This window comes from Portunus trituberculatus, chromosome 41 (genome assembly GCF_017591435.1).
Source record: "Portunus trituberculatus isolate SZX2019 chromosome 41, ASM1759143v1, whole genome shotgun sequence".
NCBI classification, from domain to species: domain Eukaryota; kingdom Metazoa; phylum Arthropoda; class Malacostraca; order Decapoda; family Portunidae; genus Portunus; species Portunus trituberculatus.
Window position 1 is genome coordinate 25,643,228 of NC_059295.1, and position 27,500 is coordinate 25,670,727.

Genomic DNA, 27,500 nt, shown 5'->3' on the forward strand with positions numbered 1-27,500 from the left:
TAGTAGTAGTAGTAGTAGTAATAGTAGTAGTAGTAGCAGCAGCAGCAATGTGTCTTAGAATCTTAATACTTTTTTTCTTAAACCTTTCCTCATGTTCTCTTGCTATTTTCCGTTTACTTATTGGTCATTGTACTGTGTGTGTGTGTGTGTGTGTGTGTGTGTGTGTGTGTGTGTGTGTGTGTGTGTGTGTGTGTGTGTGTGTGTGTGTGTGCCTTGTGTTTGTCCAATCTCTCTCTCTCTCTCTCTCTCTCTCTCTCTCTCTCTCTCTCTCTTTCCCCAGGGCGGCATGATTTAGGGGCGGGCAATCATTCAGTAGCGTGTGTCAGCCTGGCCATACTTCCTGTCTATTTTAAGCAAATTTTCTGTGCCGATCAACTATTCTGTCTGCGTAACCTATCTGTGCTTCCTGTCGTGCCTACCTTCCCCTCCCCCTCCCCCTCCTCCTCCTCCTCCTCCTCCTCCTCCTCCTCCTCCTCCTCCTCCTCTTCTTTTTTATTCCTCCTTCTTCTATTTTTTCTTTTTCTAATATTTTCTTGTAGTTTTTGATTCTTATTCATCTCCTTATCACAGTTTCATTATCATCATTTTATATTTTTCCTTTATATTATGATTTGTTTCCTCTCCTCTTTCTCCTTCTTTTCTTCTTCCTTGTCCTCTCTCTCTTCCTTCCCCTCTTTCTCCTCCTCCTTTCTCTTCTCTTAAAATAAAATTAGATCTCAAATATAATAGGAAATTAATTGAAGAGACTCAATAATCTGGTTGTTATGGCCAAGTCGTTAACCTAACCTAACCTATCCTAACTTAAAGGGATATTAGTTACATTCATGGAAAGGAGGAGGAGGTGACTAGAAGCAGGTATCTTTTCTATGCTTGTATTGCCACGTGTAGGCCTGACGACTTCTTGTGGTTTCTCTTGTGTATTTCTATTCTTTCTCCTTCATCTTTCTGTCTTCTACATTTTCTTTCAGTGGTCGTCCTCCCTCACCTCTTCTCCAGATACCCCCAATAAATTTCTTCAGGTTTCTCTCTACTTTTTATTGATTTTACCCCACTTACCTAACACCCACTTACCCACCCACACCCACACCCACACACACACACACACACACACACACACACACACACACACGCTTCCGTCACTCGGGCAAAAGTTTCTCTCGGCACCAACGCACATTTTTCTCTCTCTCATTTAATAGCAAACACTTTAGTAGTAGTAAGTGCAGGAAGAAAATAATAAAGTGCGTCTCCTTTGCTACGACAACCTTTAAATTTCTTTCGTGTAGTTTTTTCGTTCTTAAATCTTTATCATCTTAACCTAAACTCATCTAAACGGATCTTTAAAATTATCTGTTTTTTTTTTCATATTTTTTTTCTCTCTCTCTCTCTCTCTCTCTCTCTCTCTCTCTCTCTCTCTCTCTCTCTCTCTCTCTCTTACTTTTCCTCATTGTACCTGATTGTTATAAGTGATTATTAGTGGTTATATTTTCTTTTTTTTTACTCTCTCTCTCTCTCTCTCTCTCTTTCTCTCTAGGATTACTGTTTTATTTTTACAATTTTTCTTCTTACTCCTGCACGTGTTTCTCTCTCTCTCTCTCTCTCTCTCTCTCTCTCTCTCTCTCTCTCTCTCTCTCTCTCTCTCTCTCCCTTTTCTTCCTTTTCTTTCTGCTTCAAGAGATGCGTTATTGTAGTTCATAAAAGAGAAACTGCTCCTTGTTTTCTTTTTTATTTTCTCTCTCTCTCTCTCTCTCTCTCTCTTGCTTTCACTTTCCTCATTTTCTTATCACTATTTTCTAATTTTCTTGTCAACACGTTCCTGGAAGTCAGCAAATCACCACTACCACCATCACCACCACCGCCATCACTATTACCAACATCACTACCATTACCAATATCACCACCACCACTATTATCAAGATCACCAACGTGACCATTACCAATATCACCACCACCACGGTAACCACCACCACGATCACCACCACCACAATTACCATCACCACCAGCGTTGCCTGCTGCTGCTGCTGCTACTGCTGCTGCTGCTGCTGCTGCTGCTGCTACTGCTGCTGCTGCTGCTGCTGCTGCTGCTGCTGCTGCTGCTGCTGCTGCTTGCTGCTGCTGCTGCTGCTGCTGCTGCTGCTGCTGCTGCTGCTGCTGCTGCTGCTGCTGCTGCTGCTGCTGCTGCTGCTGCTGCTGCTGCTGCTGCTGCTGCTGCTAATCTACCAATGCTGCTGCTGCTGCTGCACACAACAACTACTACTGCTGCTGCTGCTGCTGCTGCTACTGCTACTACTACTACTACTACTACTACTACCACTACTTCTAACACTACTACTCCTTCTACTACTGCTACTACTACTACAACAACAACAAGTACTACTACTACTACTACCACATCACTGATTCTTGTCATATAAAGTGATCTGCAAAATTCCCAATGAATTAATATGAAAGCTGTGAAATGACAGTCATGATGAGAGAGAAATGGTGATAATGACAGAAGACACTGAGGAGGAGGAGGAGGAGGAGGAGGAGGAGGAGGAGGAGGAGGAGGAGGAGGAGGAGGAGGAGGAGGAGGAGGAAGAGAAGGAAACAATCATGAATGGAAGGATGTACAAAAAGGCGTGGAAAAAAGTAGGAGATGAAAGAGAATGAAGTGGAGGAGAACAAGTGGGCAGGTGTGACCGGCTGATGTTCTCCCTGCAGCCATAAAGACGCGACCGCAAGGAGGAGGAGGAGGAGGAGGAGGAGAAGGAGGAGGAGACAGGTGCACAAGACTGAGATTATCTTGTACGTGTCTCCTGCAGCAAGAAAGGGCACGTAGCTTAGTCTCTCTCTCTCTCTCTCTCTCTCTCTCTCTCTCTCTCTCTCTGCTCAGTCCTTCCAGCCTCCTCCTCCTCCTCCTCCTCCCACATGACCCGCCCGCGGCAGGGAACACCACGGTCACCGGAAACCCTCAGGTGATGTGGAGGCTGAGAGTTTAGGCTCCGGCACATACCTCCTTCACCTCTCTCTCTCTCTCTCTCTCTCTCTCTCTCTCTCTCTCTCTCTCTCTCTCTCTCTCTCTCTCTCTCTCTCTCTCTCTCTCTCTCTCTCTCTCTCTCTCTCTCAGACTGCGCATTATGAGTAGATATCAAATTGAGTTGTCAATGTTAACTCTGGCTATATTAGAGATAGATAGAATAGATAGATAGATAGAGAGAGAGAGAGAGAGAGAGAGAGAGAGAGAGAGAGAGAGAGAGAGAGAGAGAGAGAGAGAGAGAGAGAGAGAGAGAGAGAGAGAGAGAGAGAGAGAGAGAGAGAGAGAGAGAGAGAGAGATTAATAACAAGAAGGATTGGAAAGAGCAGAGAAGAGGTAGAAATAAAAACATCAACAATGGACAGAAAACGGGCAGAAAAGAGACTAGAAAAACAGAAACGGCCTAGAAAGTGCTTTAGTGGATGAAAAGCTCTGGAAAGGAGTGAAAAACATACAGAGAGCCTCGTAAGTTCATGTTGGTCACGAAAAGAATACAGTGCAAGGGAAAAAAAACGTAGAAGCGAGATTGGGAGAAGGGAAAAAATGAGACGTGCGGAAAGGGTGATTGAAAGGAGCAAAGAAGAGCAGAGAGAAGGAGAGAGGAGCAGAGAGAAGCTAAAAAGTTGTGCGAGGATCAGAAAAGAGATTACAGATTAGATATTAGCAGTGATGAGAAAAGAAGACGGGGAGCAGACACACACACACACACACACACACACACACACACACACAGGAGCACAGAACAGAGGAGAGAAAACGGTAAGGATAAGATCAGAATATAAGAAGAAAATGAAGAGAAGACACAACACTCACCATGCGGATCCCCAAAAACACAATACGAAATTAACAACACACGAAGGAAAAAAACAACAACAATAGAGAACGAAAGAAGAAAATACACACATAAATAAATAAATAGATAGAAAAAAAATTCATGCAACAAAATGAGAGAGAAATTAAAATACGAGAAACAAAAGGACAGGAAGCAGAAGCAGATACACAAATTGAAACACCAGCTAGTGAAAGAAAAAGCAGTAGCGACAGCAGGAAAATTAGCAGTAAGACCAGGGAACAGGGACGGCAGGTGGCGGAACGGAGGCAGTATGGAGAGTTGATGCAGGTGGAGGAGGAGGAGGAGGAGGAGGAGGAGGAGGAGGAGGAGGAGGAGGAGGAGGAGGAGGAGGAGGAGGAAGAGGAGGAGGAGGGGCGAGGACAACAGTAACTATCGCGCCACGGTGGTAATCATTGCAATTCCGGCGATTCCTTAAAGAGCCAGAGATTTAGACAGGTTTTTGCAGTGGAGAGAAGTGCGAGATACGATCCACAGAGCGCTGATCAGATGAAGACGGCGGCGGCGGCGACGGCGGTGGTGTGGTGGTGGTGGTGGAAGAACGGAGGGCAAGGGGAGTGGGGGAGAAAAGGGAATGGAAGGGAAGGCCAAAGGGGAAGATAAGCAGCAAGAGAAATAATCTTGCCATATGGTGCAGCAAACTAGACGATCACACACACACACACACACACACACACACACACACACACAGAGGTTATTACTGGATGTTGATTTGTTTTTTGCTGTTAATGCTTTTTGTTGGGTAAATCCAATGTGGGTGTATTAGAAAAACTTATTGTAGTAATAGTAGTAATAGTAGTAGTAGTAGTAGTAGTAGTAGTAGTAGTAGTAGTAGTAGTAGTAGTAGTAGTAGTAGTTGTTGTTGTTGTTGTATTATTGGTAGTAGTAGTAGTAGTAGTAGTAGTAGTAGTAGTAGTAGTAGTAGTAGTAGCAGCAGCAGCAGTAGTAGTGGTAGTAAAGGTAGTGGTACTAGCAGTGACAATATCAACAACACCAATAGTAATCGTTGCCTTAGAAGCAAACCTAACAATGACGATACAATCAAATATGACACTGACTTAATTAAGCACCATCACCCGCAATACCACACCAAAAAATCCACCACCACCACCACCACCACCACCACCAACCACTACCACCACCACCATCACCAACCACATAACCACAAAACCAAACAAGATACACAGAAGCAGAACCACAGCAAAAATAGAACCATATAAAAAAACAGCAGCAGGAGGAGGAGGAGAAGCAGGGAGAACAGCGGCAGTGGAGGCGATGATGGAGGGGGGCGGGGCGCGGTGATGGGCGAGTCGGGCTTGAAGGGGCGGCCGCTCAGATGAGGAGGAAGATAAGTGATCAGATAGGGGGAGTTGGTTAATCAGATGGCGATTTCACTAATAAGAGGGAGGAGCTGGACGAACAAGTACAGGGGCGCGGGGAGGCGATCTGGAGCCCTGCAGGGAGGGAGATGTGAGGCAGGTGCGGCTATCAAGTGATCGCATCTGCGGCTGCATCTTATTCCGCCTGCAGGAGTCACCTTATCGGAGGAGGAGCAGGAGGAGGAGAAGTAGGAGGAGGAAGAGGAGGGGGAGAAGGTGAGGTGTATCTTCATGGGTGCGCGCATCTTTATCGCCAATATCGTATAATCACGCATCATCACTGCCCCTCACCGTCTCTCTCTCTCTCTCTCTCTCTCTCTCTCTCTCTCTCTCTGCTCCGATAAACCGATAAATATACCTAATCTACTGGCACTGCAAATAATAGTAATGGCAGGAGGAAGGGAGGGAGGGAAGGAGGAGGGTGCAGGTATATAGATAGATGGTGATGGTGGTAGTGGTGGTAGTTTGTGGGTTGGAGGGTGGAAGGGTGGGTGGACGAGATTCTGGTTCTGGTGGTAGTGGTGGTAGTAGCAGTAGTAGTAGTGGTAGTGATAGTGGTGGTAGTAGCAGTAGTAGTAGTGGTAGTGATAGTGGTGGGATAGTGGTAGTAATAGTAGTAGTAGTAGTAGTAGTAGTAGTAGTAGTAGTAGTAGTAATAGTAGCAGCAGCAGAAGCAGCAGTAGTAATAGTAAAATTAGTAGTAGCAGCAGAGTTCCATTAGATATCGCATTAGTATTGGCAGTAGCACAAGTAATAGTAATAATAATAGTATTAACAATAGTAATAATAAAAATAATAATAATAATAATAATAATAATAATAATAATAATAACATAAAACACAACAATGACAAAAACAATAGCAAACAGAATCACGAATACAAAGAAACACACACACACACACACACACACACACACACACACACACACACACACACACACACACACACCATGATTATGTACTGTATTCTGTTTATCTCTCTCTGACCTTTTCAACGTTGGGCAATAATGGGTGTTTTCTCTCTCTCTCTCTCTCTCTCTCTCTCTCTCTCTCTCTCTCTCTCTCTCTCTCTCTCTCTCTCTCTCTCTGCCACAACACTTCCTGTCCCTCAAGCGACGCAGAGTTGTGGTTAAGAGACACCAATGATACACTACGAAGCTCTCTCTCTCTCTCTCTCTCTCTCTCTCTCTCTCTCTCTCTCTCTGTAAAGCTCATATTACTCAGCGCAAAAAATTCAGTTGACTTCCTTTGCTCATTCATGATGGTTTCCTCCCAAAAAACAGTGATCTTCCCTCTTTTTTCCCTCAAAACCTGAATTTCTCAACGAGACCAGATTTTCCCGGGACTAGTTTTACTAAAGCAGTGAGTGACTTCCGCTGTCGGTCCGCCCTTCCGCAGCCTGCAGTGCCCCGGCCACCAGTCAAGAATGCATTGTTATCATGATTGCTGTCATTACAATTACTATATTACCGTCTTATATTGTAAACATTATTTCTGTCATTATAATTACTGCTACCGTCATTTGCGCTCCTGTGTGAGTTGTATTATGAAGAGTTCCTGTCCTAATCTTCACTCGTGATGATTACAGTAATGGCATTAGTTGTTCGTTTATCTCAAAGTGTCCAATTAGGCCTTCTTTAATAGTTTTATCTTTACATCTGGTTATCTGTCCTGTCTTATTCTCCTTAGTGTCTTTATACCATGAGCTGCTCTCAAGTAATGCTGCTCTCCTCCCTCCTCTCCTCAGCACACGCAGGGCCTCAGGATCGTTGAGTGGCCAGATCAACGCTGTGAAAGTCTCCCGTCATTTTACTGATCTGAGGCACAAATAAATGAGACAGTTTAATATTCCTGGCTAGATTTTTTTTCTGTCCCTTCTTGTTCGTGTTATTGTTCTTTTTTTTGGCTCGCCTAGAAGCAGATAACAGAGTGAATTTATAATGATGCTGTCAGACAAACACACACACACACACACACACACACACACACACACACACACACACACACACACACACACACATCAACCATCCACTCACTCATTGCTTCGAACAAAGAATATACACACATTAACAAACAGAAACAAACACATAACATAACATAACATAACATAAATAATAGGATAACAAACGGCCACCAGGGCCCATCTAGGTTATCCTGTATCAGTAGCACAGCGACCTCGTCATCAGTCCTTAAAGATACACTTACAAGTACACAATACATTATATACTAATTCTAAATATTAGGCCCATTAACAGGGCTAAGTCCTGCAGCGAAATCCTCTACAATTTGTGGTCCCCATACATGGGGATCAAAAACAAATCACAGACAGACAACACAAGAGCGAAAGAGAGAAACGAAATAATAATAAAAAAGAAACACAAGAAACACATAAAACTGATAAAAGATAAAAGACAAAAGAATACGATGAAAGGACGAGGAGCGGAAAGGGCGGGACTGTACCGGGAAAAAGAGAGAGAGAGAGAGAGAGAGAGAGAGAGAGAGAGAGAGAGAGAGAGAGAGAGAGAGAGAGAGAGAGAGAGAGAGAGAGAGAGAGAGAGAGAGAGAGAGAGAGAGAGAGAGAGAGAGAGAGAGAGAGAGAGAGAGAGAGAGAGAGAGAAGGAGAGAGAGTGATGCAAGATCTCTCTCTCTCTCTCTCCCAGGGTTCTTAGGGCAACCCCGGGGCCACGTGATCCTTGCAGGTAATGTTTCGGGCAACGGGCGACCCTACCTGTCCCGAGGGAAGGCCGAGGGGGTAAAGGGAGGCGGGAGAGTGGTAGGGGTTACAGGGAGGTGAGGAGGGAAAAGGAATGGGTGGGGGAGGAAGAGGAGGAGGAGGAGGAGGAGGAAGGAGGAGGAGGAGAGGAGAGAGAGAGAGAGAGAGAGAGAGAGAGAGAGAGAGAGAGAGAGAGAGAGAGAGAGAGAGAGAGAGAGAGAGAGAGAGAGAGAGAGAGAGAGAGAGAGAGAGAGAGAGAGAGAGAGAGAGAGAGAGAGAGAGAGATACACTGAATAGCACTGTATTTTGGAACACGCATCCACGAAATATGAGAATAAGATGAATGAATGAATAATAATTTCATTAACTCCACAAAGAGTGCATTTACGTAACTGCTACTACTACTACTACTACTACTACTACTACTACTACTACTACTACTACTACTACTACCACTACTATTACTACTTCTACTACTACTACCACTACTACTACCATTACTACTACCACTACTATTACTATTATTACTACTACTCCTATCACTACTACTATTACCATCACCACTACCACCACCAAGACTATCACTGTAATTCCCCTCCCCTCACACACACACACACACACACACACACACACACACACACACACACACACACACACACACGGGCAGTACAGCAGGAGACAGACCTTCACTGACTTCTTTACCTTCACGGGTCGACACTTCGCCTTTCTGAAGACATTTCCGAGTTGCCACTTCCCGCCTAAAAAAACACGAAGAAAGGTCGAAAAACACACAGAATATAAAGGACCCGCAAAAACACGCGCCAACAATGACTAAGGCCTCTACGATCTTTGTGCCTGCGTGTGTGTGTATGTGTGTGTGTGTGTGTGTGTGTGTGTGTGTGTGTGTGTGTGTGTGTGTGTGTGTGTGTGTGTGTCCCTGAGGAATATGTTCAGTGTACAAGCACACACACAACGCACACTCACACGCACAAACGCACAAAACACGGCCATGACTCCTTTATCCGGGCCTATTCCCTCCTCCTCCTCGTCTTCCTCCTCCTTCTCCTTCTCCTCCTCCTCTTCCTCCTCTTCTTCCTCCTCCTCCTCCCTAGGGCGGCATGTAGATAAAGTTCAAGCAAGTGTATAACATGTATCTGCTTATCCAGTAACTAAAAGCAGGTAAGTAGAGCACACTTCTCCTCCTCCTCCTTCTCCTCCTCCTCCTCCTCCTCCTCCTCCTGAAGAAGGCGCTGAAGGAGAAGGGAGTGTGGGTAATTTCTCTTCTCTGTATCACACATTATTTTTATCTCCTTTAAGTGTTTTTACCTCGATGACATATGATGAAGCGTAACCATTTAAAGGGCTCTCTCTCTCTCTCTCTCTCTCTCTCTCTCTCTTCAGGTTTCGTTGGTGAAATTACGCCGTGCTGTTTCTATCATCACGCTTCCATGAGCCGCGACTAGGCCACCGATTGCACTGCATAAGAGAGAGAGAGAGAGAGAGAGAGAGAGAGAGAGAGAGAGAGAGAGAGAGAGAGAGAGAGAGAGAGAGAGAGAGAGAGAGAGAGAGAGAGAGAGAGAGAGAGAGAGAGAGAGAGAGAGAGAGAGAGAGAGAGAGCCAGACTAACAAATAAACAGACCAACCCATTAACTATCTAATTAACAGAAAGTAAGACAGAAGAGGATAAAAAGAAACGTAGAGGAAAGGCAAAATCTCTCTCTCTCTCTCTCTCTCTCTCTCTCTCTCTCACCACACGGTCCATGGGCCAGCGAGTGACAAAGGAGCGGAAATTTGCCCTGGAGAAGAAGCGAACAATTATGAATTCAATTTCTGCCGACCTGGTAACGCTTGGGTGAGGACGTAGAGAAGGAGGAGGAGGAAAGTGAGTCGTGGTGGAGGCCTTCATGGCAGTGGTGGTGGCGGTGGTGGTGGTGGTTGCAATGGTGTAGCTAGACCAGGTGACATGTGGCGTGTATCATTCTGCGGGACAGCTGGCGATGTACTGGCTGGCATGCTCTTTATTCTCCTTGTCCTCAGTTCGCTATTTACCCGAGGAATTTCTGGGTATGTTTTCTGATATATAGTGTACTTGTCTCCATCCTGTGCTGGGTGTATTGTCTTGCTTGTCTCAGGATGTCGTGGGATTTACTCAGCAAGGAGACACTGGAAGAAGTTCATGGACAGCTTGGCGAGGAGCGGAATGAGAATATGCGTTGCTGGACTGAGGCTTAGGACCAGAGAGGGAGAAAACAGAGGTCTCCCATGGGCCTCCAACGTCTTCACATCCACGATACGGCAGTAAATTACTCTAGAGGGAAGAGCAAACCTAACACGTGAACCTAACAGATGGATTCGTGGTTCAACATCTGTTAACGTGGTACACTGTATTCTCCGTCAACTTTAACCCCTTCAGTGCTGGGACATGATTTTACCTTAAGATTTGTGTGCGATTAGGCAATTTTATTTACATTAAGAAGGGTCTATGGAGGTCAGAAGATTAATGGCCACAGTCTTCACAATTTAAATTCCCCACATGAGTCTCTGAAGCTGCAAAGAATCACCAAATAGTAAGCAGAATGAATATGGAAACGCGTCATGTTACTGAAGGGTTTAAGTCTGCTGGCAATCACACAATAAGAACATAAGAGAATGAAAAAAATAAGGGAAGATGCAAGAAGTTACCAGGCCTACATGTGGTAGTCCTTGTAATTATATCAAGGGACTTAATTTAGATGGAAAACGCACAGAATTCGCATAGAAGTGAGTGCAGCAGTTAACACGACATTCCCCAGCGACTGTACACTCAACGCTCACATCTCTTATACTCAGTTACATTGATCTATTTTTAACCGAACTTATTTCCAAGGAACCTTACACAATTTCACATCAAATTTGTACTCAAATTACTCATTTATGTTCTGTTATAAAGCAAGAAATTTCTCCTACTGCTCCTGCTCCTCCTCCACATCATCATCATTATCATTATCATCATCATCATCATGCTTTAGTTTTTGTCCTTCTACTGTTGCTGATGCTGCTGATTCTGCTACTGCTGCTGCTCCTGCTTCCACTATTTTTCCCCTCTTTATCATAATAATCTTTTTTTTTTCCCCAGTTGTACATTCCCTCCTTCCTTCTCCTTCCTTTCCCTCTCGCCTCGCCTGACCACCTCCTCTTCATGCACGGAGTAACACAGGCCGAGAGCAGCAAAGAACTGTACTGTATATTATTCAGATTACGCTGGAGGCTAAGACTGGGGGTTCTCTCTCTCTCTCTCTCTCTCTCTCTCTCTCTCTCTCTCTCTCTCTCTCTCTCTCTCTCTCTCTCTCTCTCTCTCTCTCTCTCTCTCTCTCTCTCTCTCTCTCTCTCTCTCTCTCTCTCTCTCTCTCTCTCTCTCTCTCTCTCTCTCTCTCTCTCTCTCTCTCTGTGCAATCATGTCGGAATGCGTAAGTGTTTGTATTAATTATATTCTTGTGCTTCAACGCCAAGAGCTCCTGCGTGCCAATAAGACTGCTTGGAGTGCCGTCATGCGAGTCTCAGTCATATATTAGTGGGTAGAGATCACACCTGCCCAGAGCCACACCTACACGCTGGGCTATGATGGATTCAGCAGCTCAGTAACAATGAATACAGGTCAGTTAAAATATATCTGGTCTATGCTATGTTTAAATTAGTTTTTTTTAATTATACCTGAGTCGATGCACACCTGGTCAAAGTCACATATTATCTAGGCCACACCACATTTAAGTCCTTTATTAACGAAACGCATTTTTACATTGAATTTTGGATATGATTAGACGATTTTATTTGCATTAGGAAGGGTCTATGGACGTTAAAAGATTAATAGCCACAGTCTTAACTATTCCAGTCCCAATATTTGTTTCTGAAGCTGCATGAAATCGCCAAATAGTTACCAGAATGAATATGAAAAACGCGTCCTGGTACTGAAGAGATTATGAACCGATGATTTTCTAGACAAAGCATACACACCTAAACTGTTCTACTCCACTTCAAACTCAATTACATAACAAGGAATCCAACGAATGACTCAGGATAAATACCCAGACTAAGCTATCTATTGACAGAGCCACACCATTTCAAACCTGACGATATCACAAATCATTCACATCTCATTGAAGACAAGCACTCAGTCATAAGAACATAAGAAAAGAGGGAAGCTGCAACAGGCCGCCAGGCATATACGAGGCAGTCACTGTCTGTTTAAGCTACCTAATTCCATCTATCATTCCCATCCATGAACTTATCTAACCTTCTTTTAAAGCTCCCTATTGACTCAGCTCTAACTACATGACCACTGAGACCGTTCCACTCATCAACCAAGTTCCACTCATCAATCTAAGCAATCACTTACTACAGCCACACCATAATTGATCCAAGACACACATACATCACCTCTTAACAAAGCTAACCCCACACCTAACGAGACACACCTACACTAAAATACCTCATTAACCTTCTGTATAGTAGTCCCCTCAACACACTTCAAGAAAAAAAAAAAAAAAACACCTGTTTTGAAGCAAAGGCACCCATGACCAAGGCCAGCATGGACCACACCTGAAGTGGACCACACCTCAGGTACAAAAAGAGAGAGAGAGAGAGAGAGAGAGAGAGAGAGAGAGAGAGAGAGAGAGAGAGAGAGAGAGAGAGAGAGAGAGAGAGAGAGAGAGAGAGAGAGAGAGAGAGAGTGCGCGTGTGTGTGTGTTTATGTGTGAGTGTGTTGGGAGGTGATGGTGGTAGTGGAGGTGGTGGTGGAGGTGGTGGTAGTGGTGGGACGAGCGAGGGAGGAGAGCAGTGCTACACCTGTAAACAAAAGATTCCAGCGGTGTCACTCTTCGTTATCATCAGTGTAGTGGTCGAGGGTAACACGCGGGTTTATCAGCGACGTATAAAAAGAAATAATAATGACACAGATACATAATGTCAGTTCTTGCGGGAGGAAGCCACCAACCGCATACAAAAGCAGCTGCCCGGTTGCTCTCTTATCTCGTGTTCTTATTTTTGCGAGCGGGAAAACTGTTTTTACGACCGATGGCTTGACATGAACGATGAATTCGGCCAAGCACTGAATTCATCCATGCACAAAGTATACATTAGGCGACGGACGTGTGTGTGTGTGTGTGTGTGTGTGTGTGTGTGTGTGTGTGTGTGTGTGTGTGTGTGTGTGTGTGTGTGTGTGTGTGTGTGTTTGTGTTTGTTTTCGCTTGTGTGTTTGCACGTAGTAGTAACATAGTCACACATAAACAATTCTACACACACACACACACACACACACACACACATAGAGCTTCTGATTCATCAATACCCTTTACAGATGTATATAAATGGATATGGAAGAAAGGAAAGAGAGAAGCAAGGGAAGGAATGAAGGAAAGAAAGGAAGAAAAATAACAAACAAACAAAGAAAAAAGAGTAAAAGGAAGAAATAATCGATAAACAAAGGAATAACATGCAAAATTAAGCTTGAAAATAAGAAAAAAAAATGAGAGTAAAGAAAGCAAAAGAAGTTTTGAATTTACATAGGAACTGCGAAACTGACGAGAGAGAGAGAGAGAGAGAGAGAGAGAGAGAGAGAGAGAGAGAGAGAGAGAGAGAGAGAGAGAGAGAGAGAGAGAGAGAGAGACAAACACCTTTTGAATATTTGCAGCAGCCCTACCAGTCAAGTCTTCATATTAACAAAGATATGGCAATAGATACACAAAGTTACGTGATAGTGGTCATGGTGGTGGTAGTGGTGGTGGTGGTGGTGGTGATGGTGAGGTACTTAAGTAATTTGATGTAATAATGGTTTAGACTTTAAGGCAAAGAGTTAGGAAGCAAATCACTTAACTCAATCATAGGATTATCTCTGTCTCTTTTTTTCTGTCTGTCTTTCTCTCTCTCTCTCTCTCACACACACACACACACACACACACACACACACACACACACACAGACAGACAGACGGGCCATGCATTAGGAAACACACTCAGCCTCACACTCTGCCACACAACAACAAAAAGGAACATTAAGCACTTCTGTCACACGCGATCACTAGATACCATGAATGAAGGACGGAATTAAAGTGATGACTGGGATGCACACACACACACACACACACACACACACACACACACACACACACACACACACACACATTCTCTTCCCTTTAAGTATGTATGTAAACGGACGTGAATGGAAGGGAAGAAGGAAAGAAGGAGGGAAGGACCGAGCGAACAAAATAAAGAATGAAAATAGAAGAAAAGAAAGCTGGGAAAGAAAAAATAAGTAAATAATGTGAAAGCAAAAAGTAAAAGGAAATTGAAAGGAAAATTAAGATCTGCCAGTGTGAGTCTTCTTCTTCAGGCATTGGGAAGACTACTGACTGGCTGGCTGGCTGGCTGGCTGGCTGGCCGGCTGGCTGGCTGACTGGCTGGCTGGCTGGATATATGGAAGGACGGATGGATGGCTAACTAGGTTGATGTATGGATCGCTGACTGGTTGGCTGAATGACTGGTTGGATGGCTGGATAGATAGATGGATGGATGGCTCCCTGACTGACTGACTGAATGACTGGCTGAATGACTGACTGGATGGCTAAATAACTGGATGGACGGTTGACTGGTGGCTCAGTTCAGCTCAAATCTGGTTTTGCCCACACCGGAAAGCACCGCAGATTGAGTGTCATCTTTTTACGAGGTTCAGAAACACGAGTAAAGACAGTCGCTACATTTCCGTTCATTCTTTCTCTTTTCCCGTGTGTCTTGTTCTCTCAGTGTGTGTGTGTGTGTGTGTGTGTGTGTGTGTGTGTGTGTGTGTGTGTGTGTGTGTGTGTGTGTGTGTGTGTGTGTGTGTGTGTGTGTGTGTGTGTGTGTGTGTGTGTGTGTGTGTGTGTGTTTCCTGTCATCGTTTTAGTGGTGTATTTTTGAAGAAGTCATTTTGAGTTTTGCTTCTTGGTTTATTGCTTATTTTGTTTGACTTTTTGGGCTGATTATATTTATGTGTGCCTGTCTCTCTCTCTCTCTCTCTCTCTCTCTCTCTCTCTCTCTCTCTCTCTCTCTCTCTCTCTCTCCAGGTAATGGAAGGCATTTCTGGACCTGCAGGTAGATTATATAATATAACTACGCGTCTGGACAGCTAAAATACAAGGTTGACGCGGCTTTTTCCTTCACGCCAAACAGCCTCATTTCCTCCAAGTAAAAGACATTTAGTTAGAACGCGTTGAAGAATTGGCTTAGCTGAGGTAATACCCATAAATAATTGCACCCGCGGCCTGTGGGTTTCAGATAATTCGATTTTTGGGAGAAAGTCGCCAGATCATGTCGTAAATAAGCCTAAGCCTCACCCTGCGCTCCCCACTCGTTCATCATGGATTTCGCGCTCTTCTCTATGACCTTCATCACCGCCACAATTCTGGGCTCGGATTTCCACACGCTTCGCCGCCGCATCTCCACCACTGTCAAGAGGCTCGAGTTGAAGTTAGTGGAGCCTCCAAGTAATGGGTTTTTGTGAGCTTAGTGATAGTTTAACAAGATTGTGCATGATCAGTTGGGGTTCAAAGAAGCGTCCACGGGAATCTGAATGAGAGTCTGTGTGGGCTTTTGAAAATAGTCCTGACGAAAGTCGAGAGCGTCTTGAAACACTGAGCTTTGGGAGTGTGGCAGGGTTGGGTGGCGACGCACGCTCCCCCTTCTCCTCTTTATTAACGCCCCGGTGCTCCTCTTTACGAGACAACTGAAGCGGACCACTGACGCACGCCGCTGACACCTGGACGCTCTTCAACACGGCGTAGGAGCAAGACTATAGACAAGGACTATCACCAAACTCTCTGGACATCTACCTTCATTCCATATTCCCCACCAGACTGACTCTTTCCTGCACTCCCCACCACTGCACTCAATTTTCACCTGTGGCCGGCCAAACATCACCAGGGCCACGACAGGGAGCTGGCCAGGAGTTGGACGGGACATTCTATAAAGTGAAGATAATACAGAGGGACGAATGGGGAATAAGGGATAAGGGAATATTGGAGGGTGAGTTTCAAGGCTTCGTGTTGGCGTGGAGAGTGTGGGTATCATGTGACCTCCAAGCATCAAGGAGCGCTGGTCGGTGGAGCATGGCGCCGCCCGCCCACCTGGGTCTCGGAGGAAGTGGTGTGACACGGGGAGTTTTTGCAAGCGTGGCGTCTGACTAGCAGCGTTCCGGAGAGCAGTGAACTAAGGAGGGAACGTGATTTAATGAGGGAAGAAGGAGGACGGCAAATGGAGGGTATGCCGGGAAGGAGAGAGAGAGAGAGAGAGAGAGAGAGAGAGAGAGAGAGAGAGAGAGAGAGAGAGAGAGAGAGAGAGAGAGAGAGAGAAGGCAGGCAGGAGAAGGCAGGAAGGGGCGAGAGGAAAAGGAAGACTTGGAGCGAGGAGAAGAGGAAGGGATGGAAGAGTAAAAACGAAGGAAGTGGTTGGTGGAGACTTGATTTGTGTGTGTGTAATTCATCAACAGATTAAACGCATCCATGAATTAAGAAACTACAAAGCCATGACGTATTGTGGTGCTCCCGATCCACACAATGCGGGCACAATCTATTGCGCATTGGTAAAACTTTCTTGTGTCTTGGACCCATTGAAAATAACAGATAAACCGAGAGAGAGAGAGAGAGAGAGAGAGAGAGAGAGAGAGAGAGAGAGAGAGAGAGAGAGAGAGAGAGAGAGAGAGAGAGAGAGAGAGAGAGAGAGAGACAGTAATCACACTAACCCTCTTATCTTCAGATTTAGTAGCCATTAAGACTGCAGTACATTAGCAATACGTGTTGGCAGTGCCCCTAAGATGCTTGCCTCAGTGACCAGTGATAGAAGAAGAGGGAGAAAAGGAGAAGGAGGAGGAAAAGAAAGGAAGAGAAATAGGAAAAAGGATAGGAAGAAAGAGAGAAAGAAAATATGAAGACGTAGGGGAGAGGATATGATGATATGATGGATAAACATTTGACAAGGGAGGGCAAGGTCAGAGGATATATCATGCGACACAGACTCCATCAGCGTTATGGAGAAGACTGAGGCACCAACAGGCCGGTCAGCTGCGAGAGAGACAGAGCAAGACGAGGAGGAGGGAGGGAGAGAAATGGGAGGAGTGAAGTGAGAGGAGCATCCCGTGCACATTCCCTTTTCAACCAGGAATCACGGATGGTTCCACTGAATTTACTATCACAAGCAATCTCTTAACCATCTCTTTTCCTCTTCCTTTCCCGCCACTCTGCCCCAGTTCTATCTCGGCCCCGCCCCAGCTCTGCCCTCGTCCTGATCCTGTCCTGCCCCGCCCCGCGCCTACTCCCCGCGTGTTCGCCTGCCTGCTGCACTCACTGTCACCTCGGAATCCCCGGAGGTGCTGGGTTACAATTGGAAGGTAATTACATGTGATCCTAATTACCTGCAGGTTATATTCCCGGGGTTCTCTATCAGATTTAGTCTCATTTTACGCTCCGATTACTGGTTCATGTTCGCCGCCGCTCCGCCGCGCCTCTTTCCGTCACCGTGAGTCCCATCGGAGAAAAAATAATATTATTGTCCCTTGATATACGAGAGCACGAACACGCCCGGCGCGGGAAGGCGTCCACACAGCCCTGCAGAATCCGGTGGTCACGTCCTCAGCGCCACACACAGATCAGCGCCGCGTCAGTTCCAGTACATTTTCTGCAACAACCGCAAGATGACGCCTACTTCTGAATCAGTGTTACCAGACCCCGCGGCTGCTTACTGTCTGCCTGAGGAACCAGTGTTGCCAAGGCCAGTGGATCACACCTGCCGAAGGGACGAGGAGGCAAAACCTATGCGGGACTTCCTGTTGTGCACGACGCTGGTGGTTGATAAGTTAGTTATAACGTGGGTTCGTTACGGCTCAGCGACCTGACCTCCGGCACACCTACTTGTTATTCCTTTGGGGGAGGGACTCCGCTTATCGGCTGAATAAAAAGTCAGATGTTGAGTATTACCGGCAGAGGCACAGTTTTCACCGGGGAGGCGTGTAGCGGTAGTGTGAAGGGAGTAGGGTGCAGGGTGCAGGGTGTGGCGCGGGAGGGAAATGCCCCTGGGATGCTGACGAAGGACGATGTAAGAAACGCATTCAGCACCCCCGACTGCCACTTGCTGGCGGCTATTGATGCGGTGGCATGGAGTCATTTCACGCACTTTTACAAGCAAGCGAAAGCAGAGCCGCGCGTGGGATGATAAAGGGAAAATCAAAACACGAGGTCACAGTGATCATGGCGGTGTGCTCTGGGCCAAGACGCCGAGACAACGCACCTGCCACGACGACACGCACAACAATTACCGCCGCACTCACTCACCCACCCACCCACCCACCCACCTGCCTGACGAGCTCCAGGTGGGCAGGTGATTACTTTCCTGATGAAGGACGCGATTGATTCATCACGGAAATATCGCCATGAGAACAGGTAATAAAAATAAAAGACAGTAGACCTTCGCTGCACCTAGACCAGGCCGCCGCAACCCGCTAAGGCCTCCCTCCCCGGTAAGGTCACTGCGATGTAATTACACTTCTTGGGTCAGTCTTGGGACGTGCTGATACAACTTTCATGGGTTTTATGTGCCGCCCCTGACGAAGAACTGTATCACCTTAGATAATTAACACCGGTGAGACGCACTTCGTCGGTCTTAAAACACGTATAATGCCAAGGTTTTGTGGAAAAGGTTATACAGACTTTCGCGTTTTCTACGAACACAAACGCACGCGGCGAGGTTTCCTGGTGGCGTGAGGCGAAGCAGAGCAGCGGCGAGAGAGTGAATTGGAAGGGAGACAGGCAGACAGACCACTAAACGTACGCACTTCTTATCCGCGTCATGATGAGAAGGTTTAAGGGGAAGTCGCGGGAAATTACCGAATAAAGACGGATGGGGAGTGTTTTTTTTTTCTCTCTTTTTTTTTTCATGGTTTGAGAAATGAGGAAGTGTGACTCGTAAAATGTATGAGGTTTATTATCTAAGGAGGTGATTGTGGGCCTTTTTGTACAAAATTTTCTCAGTAATATACTTCCATTCTCGACCAGTTTGCTTTTGGTTGTTGTTTGAGGTAACTTGACCACCTCTCTCTCACTTTCTCTCTCTCTGTCTGTCTACCTATCTGTTTGACTGTCTGTCTGTCTGTCTGTCTGTCTGTCTGTCTCTCTCTCTCTCTCTCTCTCTCTCTCTCTCTCTCTCTCTCATAACAATACACATAAAAGAAAGCACAAAATACTCGCAGACAAAACAAAGCACTTCTAGGAAAGCGCTTATTCAAATTGCACATGTATCGATGGAGAATTTATCGATTAAAAACAGCCATAAAAGAAGCACATGTTTTTGTTTTTGTATATAAGAATTAAGAAATTGCACGGCACAATCATACCGAGAGCTTTCCTTAATAAAACTGAATTCAATAACCGAGTGACTTCAAATTAGTGGAGTGGTTCATACGATTTCCGCCGCCAGCTTGAACGCAATTGCCTCACCTCTCATAATGGAGTTTCGAAATGATACTGTTTTGTTTCCATTAAGCTTCGTTATAAAATTTCTACCCTCACCGCTTGTTAGACTGCCAGATAACTGTGATTTTGAGGCTGACTATTCTGGTACCGTTTTCGAATGCTTTAGAGTTCGCCAGATTAATCCCACGAGAGTTCTTAAATGGTAGGAAGAAGGAGGTGGCGCAGGCTAGTACTGGGCAAAGATGGGCTTGAATGGACTGGAAAAAGGAACACAAAAATGGGCTTAAAGAGGTTGGTTTTAAATGGGCTGGAATAAAAATGGATATTGACAGGACAGAATGGCAAAAACTAGTTGACATGGAGAGGAATGTAATGCACGGAAATGGACAGTATTGACGTGGATTTAAGTATTCTCGAAAATGCTGTAGACATGAGTTAAGATAATCGGTTTAGGATGGGGTTCAACTGGACATGACTGAACTCTATTGAAATGCTGCACTACTGGGCTGACATGAAATAAACTGGATTGTAACTTCTTATAAAAACTGAAAATTTTCCTGGAGTGCACTGAACCGGAATGAGCTAAACATGGCAGAGGTGAAAAATGGTGTGATAGGGTAAGTTATCCATTCTTGGGCTAGGTAAAATGATGAGATGGGCTAAGTTTTCCATTCTTGGGTTAGGTGAAATGACAAGATAAGTAATCCATTCTTTGGCCAAGTAGAATGATGATATGAGGTAAGTTATCCATTCTTGGCCTAGGTAAAATGACAAGATGAGGTAAGTTTTCCATTCTTGGGTTAGGTAAAATGATGGGAAGGAGTAAGTTATCCATTCTTGGGCTAGGTTTGGGTCTACAAGGTTGGGCGGTAGCTCGAGGACATCTTGCCACAGGCTGGTTCGAGGCTAAGAACAGGTGTCGCCGGTAACAATAGGAGGCAATCCATCGTGCAACCTTTGGCCAAACATTTTATCCGCGACTCTTTGGAAATTTAAATGAATTACATCACTTGGATCTTAGTCACCGTTGTTATGACGACCTGAAGAAGTGGCGTGGTGGCGGTGGGAGGCTTGAAACGCATGATATTTTTTTCTTTTCTAGCCGATGTGTTGATGGCTGGACAATGCGGCGACCTTTGAGGAATTTAAATGTTCCTGCAGCGATTGTTTCCTCCATTCTTCAACTTAAAGACACGCAGGTTTTGCTAATCAGTAGTCTTCCGATACCTCAACACCTCCCGTTTCTTGCATGTGCTGCTTTTCATAACAGCTGTTCACGTGGGAGTCGCTCGTTCGTGGCTGCATCGTTTCCGCGTTAACAATGTTTCTGCTTCTTGTTCGAGGCCACACTGCAGGAAATGGAAACGAGTACCGACAACAATTTAGTTTACGATTATTGTATTGACACAGAGGGAACTGATGACAATAAAGACAAAATACGCGGGACATAGAAAAAAAAGCAGTGGGCGAACTAGGAACAATAACAACAACAGCAGAAGAAAACGAAGAAAAGGAGGAGGAAAAGACAAGGAAAAGTAAACAGAATATAGAAAAAAAAGGAAGCAATGGGTAAACTAGGAACAATAACAACAACAGCAGAAGAAAACGAAGAAAAAGGAGGAGGAGGAAAAGACAAAGAAAAAGTAGACAGAACATAGACAAGAATATGCGAATTAATAACAATAAAAACAGCAGCAGAACAAAAAGAAGAAAAAGAAGAAAGAAAAGAAAAAAAAGTAGAATAAGAAGGAAGAGGCTAAACAACAACAACAACAAGCAACAACAACTATAACATTACCACACTACCACTCACTACCCTGTCAGAGCAAACGAGACAGAGTACTCATATTAATAGCAACAGGAAGCAGAAGACCAGCGAGGATTGTCAAGTCGGTGACTGGAAGGGATTCTCACAGTGATGGCAATGCGCTCACCAAGAGAATGTGGACAATAATTATTCGAGTAAAAAAAAAAAGGTTGAAAATATCTTCATGTTAAATCGATGATGATAATTCAACGTGAAAATATTTGAATAAACGTTTTAGAAGACTGGTTTATCTAATGTTGTTGATGTTGTTGATGTTTGTGATATTATTTTTATTATTACTATTATTATTATTATTATTATTATTATTATTAGTAGTAGTAGTAGTAGTAGTAGTAGTAGTAGTAGTAGTGGTAGTAGTAGTAGTAGTAGTGGTAGTAGCAATAGTAGCGTTAGTAGTAGTAGTAGTAGTAGTAGTAGTAGTAGTAGTAGTAGTAGTAGTAGTAGTAGTAGTAGTAGCAGTATCATCATCATCATCATCATCATCATTATCATTATTATCAATGTTATTATCATTATCATTATTATTACCATTATCATTATTATTACCATTATCATTATTATTACCATTATCATTATTATCACCATTACTACTCCTAGTATTGTCATTACCATCACTATAGTTACTTCCATTAACGTCATCTTCATTATCCTTATTTTTTCTATTAGCCACATCATTATCACAAGTATCATCACCCCCAGTAATTACCTTCAGCACGAGGCAAGCACAAGCACGAATCAATTAATCAAGATACTGACGAATTGAAAAAAAAGTAAAAAAAATCTTAAACTCATCTCATTTTTATTTATTCTTAAACAAAACATCAACGAAAATATAATGAAGCGCAGGATGATTTATGCGTCCCTGCTCCTCCTCTCCCCTACTCTCCCTCCTCTCCCTTGCTCTCTCACCCTGCCAGCCTGCCACCCTCCCTCCCTTCCTCCCTGCCAGCCTGCCTGTCTCACTCTCTCACTCGCTAACGGTGTTTTGAATTATGCATATTGTCTAACGACGTCAAGGCGTGCAATATTTTCCGGAGTGAAGGCCAGGAACACGTCCGGAGGAGCTGCAAGTCATACGCGGGGCCTCTTGGGTGGTTTTCTCATTATCGTTTATTGCCTGAACATTTCCCCAAAGTGTTCTTGCCTCCTCTCCTTAAGATTCCTGAGTTACTTTTAATGTCCTAAGGTACATTTTTGCTGCTCCTGATTCTCTGCCTCTGTCGGTATTTTCTTATATTTTATTTTTGTTTTCCTTTCATCTTTTAGCTTAACAAAATCTATCTTTCTGTGCTTTTAACTGTATTCAATTTTCTTTTTGATACTTAATGCTGCAATATTTATTTTTCGGCGGGACGTTAAGGGTGCTAATTTTGCGGTATCGTATTTACCTTATTTACCTTCAATTTGACAGTAACTTTTCTCATCATCAGTTGCTGGAGTAGCGCCGGTGACTTCCCTCTCATCACCACACAAGGGTCCGTATTCAAAAACGCTTTGCTCTCTCACCACGACTATTTTCAAAGGCCACAGAGATGATTAGCGGGGTTTTCAAGAGTGTTTCTCCAGTTAATAATGTAGAAATCTTGTCACGCTGCCTCTATAACCGTAAAAACATCTTAAAAAACTCGTGTAAATTTAGATAGAGCTTTTTGAAATAGCGAAGGTGAAGCGCAGAAGTGTTTGAGAATTCGAGCCGAGGTATGCATTGACGTCATCAGAAGTAGCATCATGCAAGTCCCAAACTCTGTGTATTGTTGTGGCCAGAATTTGAGGAACTTTTGCTACTCCTATCCATTATATTTTATTCATTAGTCTATATACAGGTGTGGGTTACACTGATTTAGCTTCAAGTTTCGTGATCTGCCAAGAGTCTACTTATAGTCATGATTTGTAAGGGACTGTCAGACATAGGCCAGTATTCTGCAACGCTTAGCTCTCTGAAAATCACTACTTTCTAAAGGCTCCAGCTAAAGATAATCGTGTTTTTAAGAGTATTTTTACTGTTCTGATGATAGATTGGCAAGATTTCTAGTTTACTAAGAGGAGAAACTGTCTTGAAAATCCGGCTAGTTGTCTCTGTGGCCTTGGAAAATTGTCGTAGTGAGAGGGGAAGGTGTTTCTGAATACGGATGTAAGGACGTGGTGGGGATGGCAGAAGGTTACTCGACTTCCTATACCACGACTGTACCTATACCTTGGAGGGTCCCAGTCACGCGGCGGCAACTTCCATTAACCTCACAAGACACGCTCAGGGACGGCCAGACTCACGGAGGGAGAGATTGCCTTACGGAACATAGCAAGCTGCATCACTCTCACCGTGCCAGCCTCGCTCACCTCCTCCCGCCTCATAATGACAGTAACTAGAAATTTCGCCAGTCAGCTTCATTTTGGTATTTGTAAAAAACTAAAATCTCGACACGACTTAAGTTCTGCGGCTCTCGGGGTAAAAAGTGAATGCCGCTATGAACTTTCCAATGAGTTTTACGTTTGCGTTTCTTTTTCTTCTTTGGTGGGAGAGGGAGGTGGTGAAGATAATGGTAATGAGAGGTATTATTTCAAATTTTTGTTCCTCTGTCTTGTGCGATAAGATTTCCTAAGTCCACCACTACATTCATTAATTAATTGGATTCCTTCGCTTCCTTAATTCTTGCCGAAGCGTGAGAAGATGTCGACACAGATAGTTGCCAGCATGTCGGCGCCCCCTCCTCATCCCCGCTGAAGAGTGCGCTGCTTGTGGCTTCCTGCATCGGGAGACGTTACATCGGATCATGTCAAGGCTGCTCGTCTCCTTGACTTACTCTCTCCACATCTTAACAAAGGGTCAGAGTTACGCCAACTTCTGCCTTCCATTGCTGCTCCAGTAGATAATGTTGTGCCCGTCTTTGTGTCTTCATGGCTCGTCGTCTTGGGGGACCTGTCATATCTGTCCCCAGACACTCCATTGTGCATTCATCTCCTGTACTAGAAAACACGAGACCAGGTTAACTCTTCACCACAACCTGGGTGTCCATCTGTGCCGGATTGAAGTGCTGTATGAAGTAAATCTCTAAGCAATATGTTATACAAAGTGCAACTCTTTCCCTCTCTACTCCACTGATCGTCAACCATTTATTAGGTTCGTGATTTTTGGTGTTTTTTTGTGACGTTTGCGTGTGATTGCGCCCTTCATCTGGGACGCAGCGCCACCACACTTATTAAGTCAGCGCTGAACGAGTGGATGGATGGTAGGCGTTGACTTGGTAACAAATGCTTGGCTTCCCGCTGGGATTTAAAGCCTTGCTTGTCAGATGAATCCAGTTAGTAGGCAGTTAGCGACTCTCTCCCAGGCGCCTACGTGTTACTTGTGAAACTGTCAAGTAACTTCCAGGCCGCATTCTGTATGACAAAACACCGGTTCCCAGCTACGCCACTTTGGGCCTTACGGCTCAGCTTGAGTTTGTATGGCAGCAACATACCACAAACCTTCTGAAATTGGCAATCGTCTTATATAACAAAATCCATTGAAATTCATATTTACTTCAGGTCAAAAAAATTTATGAAAAAATAAATAAGCACAACAAAGAGATAAACAGTTTCCAATAAGTACAATACGGTGTTGTCTCACTGTTTGGTAAATCTGATTCAGCCTGCTACATTATAGGAATGGCTTCATTATTACTTATTTATTAACATACAAAGACTTTGTTGTGACTGGAATGAAAGATGAAGTATATTTCTTTATTGCGACAGGAACAATTACTTGTTCATGTCGATTAGGATTCAAATGAGCGCGTTTCCTCGGCCTTTCTCGAACTTTTTGCCACAGAAATAATCATTTAGTTCAGTTTTATTGAATGACATTGCAACGCTGCGCTCGGCTCTATTGAATATCAAGAATTATGCAGTGATGATTCCAAAAAAAAAGTAAAAATACTGATAACAAATATTTTCAAAATTCAAAAACTTTTGGTTCATGAGAGAAAATAAATAAATGTGAAGGCAATACACAGGCTTGCTTGGTGATGATGCCATCAACAGCGGGGCTCAGCTGTTGAGGCATGACATGATAACACGTACTGCCTTTTTTTTACCATTATAACATTCTTAATTCATTATTACAATAATTCATTAACATTAAATGATCCATATAAGAAAGAAGTACAAATGTCTGGCATTTCATCCCTGGGCATTTGGGAGACTCAGTGAGACATTAAAAAAATCAAATTTATTATAATTTTCCCCGATTATACTCAGACTAGAATACACTGCTTTACGTTGTATTTTACGATTTCATGACAAAATCCTTCAATGAATCCAAACAAAGACATACACACTGAAATACGTCAGTTCAGCCGCCATCAAGGAATATTTCTGTCGCTTCTGGACGAAAATTTGAGAAAACTGTGCACATATTCCCTGGTAGCGACTGTACCTGTGTGCTGCAAGTCAAGTGCTGTCAAGGTGCTGAAGTGCTACACAGCTACCAATGCTCTTCGGAAAATTCCACGGCCAAATGCATTTAAAAATTCAGCACAACATGTTGGTTTGTATCTCATCAAGTTTGTCGTGACGGACACTCTAAATTTTCTTCAGCGTTCTTATATTTTGAGCGTGCATAAGGTCATTATTATTTCAGACGTCTCAAATCTACAAGCTAGTTAACCTGTTAGGTATTCTAGGACCAATACAAAAGATATCTGTAGTGCTTATATGCAGTTTTATTGCCTTCAATCAGAGACTTTACCAGTGAATACCAAGCAGCGCCCCCTTCCTTCGTTTCTGACGCAAATAAAACGCTCCCTTCCATTATTCATATCTAGAATGCAAAATCTCGGCCATCATGTTCCATATTTCAGCCTCTTTCCAATGTGAGCCATGGCAGCGCTATAAGGCCTGCCAACCACAAACTGAGAATAAGAGAGAGAGAGAGAGAGAGAGAGAGAGAGAGAGAGAGAGAGAGAGAGAGAGAGAGAGAGAGAGAGAGAGAGAGAGAGAGAGAGAGAGAGAGAGAGCATTGGTTGAGGAAGATAGGCCACTGTATATTAATATGAACTTGGATTCTTGACGCGACCCACCTGCCAATTTGACTTCGCTGGGGCCTTCCGAGACACCTATCTACCTACCTGCACACACTCTGCATCCCCCCTCACGTGCATTCACCCTATATCCCCTCCCTTCCCTCCACGCCCATACGGGCGTCCCTTCCCCGACCCGAGTTACGCCTTCCCCTCTTACTGTGACAATTTTTCAAGGCCACAGACACAACTAGCAGGAATTTCAAACAGTTTCTCATTATGATAATTTAGAAATCTTGCCAATCTATTAACAGAAAAATACGAGTATTTACAACTGGAGCCTTTGAAAAGCAGTGATGGTGAGAGAGCAAAGCGTTTAGAATACCGGCCTTTCCCCAGAGCAGGATTTCATAAGGTATCATAGCCCTATTCATCATAGGTTGAGGCTCTCCACAAAACTATCATCCATTCTGGTGATATATATATATTTTTTTACGCAAGATGTAAAACCAGCCATGGGCAACAAAAGTTTTGAAAAAAGACCAGTTCCCCTAATAATTGATATAGATTTAGTCAAAACTCGGGGAAAAATGTCTTGAAACTTCCTTGCCGCCTACATAAAGATGATGATGTGGGTCTCTCATACCCAAACTGGAAACTACTTCTCTTCCTCCTCCTCCTCCTCCTCCTAGTCATTCTCGCTATCCTCAGCCCCTCGCACCTCCGCTGGTGTGGCCCCTTAAGTTCACTAATCCGACTTACACACGTCTCACACCGCTACACAAGGTATTAAATTAAGGCAGCATTTCACCACCACCACCATCTTTACCACCACCACCACCATCACCACCGCCACCATCATCACCACCACCACCACCACCGACAATTCAACGCTCTAACGCTCTTTTGAGGTACTTTAGCCCTTCACGAATACCGTTTTCAAAAGCTGGATTCTCAAGAGTGATTTTTGTTCCTTTTGATGACGTAGACTGAGTGTTGAACTGATGGAACAGCTGTGAAAAAACTTCATTAGCATTTATCCTGTTAAAAGTCTAAACGGGAGAGGATGTTGGGACGTTAGAGAGAAAAGCGAGAAACGAAAAAAATGTTCTCTGTGAATCCAGAAACAAAGGAAAATAAATGAATTGTAAAACTAAAAGAAATATGAGGGATAGGATGAAGAGATAACACGAAATAAGTAAAAAAAAAAAAAACACACTAAATAAAACAGACACAGAGACTCAGACATAGACAAA

General features: G+C 44.1%; 1 protein-coding gene across 5 annotated transcripts in view; it reads right to left on the bottom strand.

The window, feature by feature from the left end:
• LOC123516954 (protocadherin-15-like) overlaps window positions 1-27,500 on the bottom strand; it is a 383,101-nt gene that overhangs the window by 337,319 nt on the left and 18,282 nt on the right. The gene's annotated exons all lie outside the window — the stretch shown is intronic.